The sequence below is a fragment of the Arachis duranensis genome, chromosome 3 (assembly GCF_000817695.3).
Source record: "Arachis duranensis cultivar V14167 chromosome 3, aradu.V14167.gnm2.J7QH, whole genome shotgun sequence".
In the NCBI taxonomy this organism is placed as follows: Eukaryota; Viridiplantae; Streptophyta; class Magnoliopsida; order Fabales; family Fabaceae; genus Arachis; species Arachis duranensis.
In genome coordinates, this window is record NC_029774.3 from 30,303,545 (window position 1) to 30,305,671 (window position 2,127).

Sequence of the window (2,127 nt, forward strand, 5' to 3'; positions counted from 1 at the left end):
TACTTCTACGAGTTATTTAATGAGGGACAGAAGACTCTTCCGAGCCTTGGTCGATTATGCACAAGGGAAGAAGATCAAAATTTTGACTACTATCGAAGGATTCGAGACTTCGAGGTAAAAGAGGCTCTAAAGCATATGAAAAATGGCAGGGCAGTAGGACCTGATAATATCTCGATTGAGGTTTGGAAGGGTCTTGGAGAAAAAGGCATCAACTAGTTAACCAAGCTTTTTAATGAGATTTTAAGGTCAAAGAAGATGCCTAATGAGTGGAGAAAGAGCACCTTGGTACCTATCTACAAGAATAAAGGGGATATACAAAGTTACGGAAACTATAGAGGGATTAAGCTTATGAGTCATACTATGAAGTTATGGGAAAGGGTGATAGAATGGAGGTTGAGAAAAGAGACACAAATAGCAGAGAACCAATTTGGATTTATGCCAGGAAGATCTACCACTGAAGCGATATACCTATTAAGAAGGATGATGGAGAGGTATCGTAGTAATAAAAGGGATCTACATATGGTGTTTATTGATTTGGAAAAAGCGTATGATAAGGTACCAAGGGAGGTCTTATGGAAGGTTTTAGAAAAGAGGAGAGTAAGGATCGCATATATTCGGACAATTAAAGACATGTATGATGGGGCCACAACTAGTGTGAAGACTCAAGGTGGTGTGACGGAGGAATTCCCTATTAGTATAGGATTACACCAGGGATCATCCTTAAGTCCATACCTTTTCACATTAGTCTTGGAAGTACTCACAGAGCACATCCAAGAGCCTGTGCCATGGTGCATGCTTTTTGCCGATGATATCGTCCTTATGGGAGAGTCAAGGGAAGACATAAATAAGAAGTTGGAGTTATAGAGAAAAGTTTTAGAAGTGTATGGTCTGCGCATAAGCCGTAGCAAGACGAAATATATGGAATGTAAGTTCAGTCTGAAAAGGGAAAACCCTAATATAGAGGTGAAGATTGGAGAAACCATCCTAGGAAAAGTTAAAAGTTTTAAGTATCTTGGGTACATCATACAGGATAATAGAGAGATTGAACATGATGTAAATCATAGGATCCAAGCAAGTTGGTCAAAATGGTGGAGTGCATATGGTTTTATATGCGACAAAAAAGTGCCTTTAAAACTTAAAGGTAAATTCTATCACACCGCTATAAGACCGGCTATGCTGTATGGTACGGAGTGTTGGGCGGCTAAAGGGGAGTACGAACATAAGCTGAGTGTGGCAGAGATGAAGATGTTGAGATGGATGAGTGGTCATACGCGATTGGATAAAATAAGGAATGAAGATGGTTGAATCGCGTCTCAGGTGGTTTGGATATGTGAGAAGAAGACCGATAGAACATACAGTCAAGATGGTGGATGAGATGGAAGATGGATAAAGGGCGAAAGGCAGAGGAAGATCTAAGAAAACCATCCATGAGGTGGTCAAACGAGATCTACATGTAAACAGTCTCTCTGTAGACATGATACATGACAGAGTACAATGACGTCGTTTGATTCATATAGCCGACCCCACTTAGTGGGATAAGGCTTTGTTGTTGTTGTTGTTGTTGTTATTTTCGTGTGTTGATCAATAGAATGCAATATTAAATTCTTCAATATGATTAGACTTACGATTTTAGATGACATATATGCAAATAATGAAAACATTCCAACTTTATTTGAAAGAATTATATGTGAATTTTCACTATTATTTAATATTTTATTCATAACATTATAAGTGTATATATATTGGTTTTTAAATATAAGAAAGGTATAATATACAATTTCGTATTAACATGAAATTTTTTAGACATAATAATGTGTAACCTGTAAGTTTTTATTCCATCGGCTAATATTTTTTATAAAAAATAATATAAATTAAAAATTATTTAATAGTGTGAAATAAATATTATGTTTTTTATAAGTGACAAAAAAACTTGTATTTAATAAACGATATATTTATTTAATAGTTGAAAACTATTAAATGACAATTTAATCAAATACGTGAAATCATTTAATAATTCTCAAATATCAATTTTATAGGATTTTTTCTATTATAAAATAAAAAATCTTTATTTCCAAATAAAAATTATTCTAACTTTATATTCCAAAATCGTCTTCTTCTTTTTTTTTT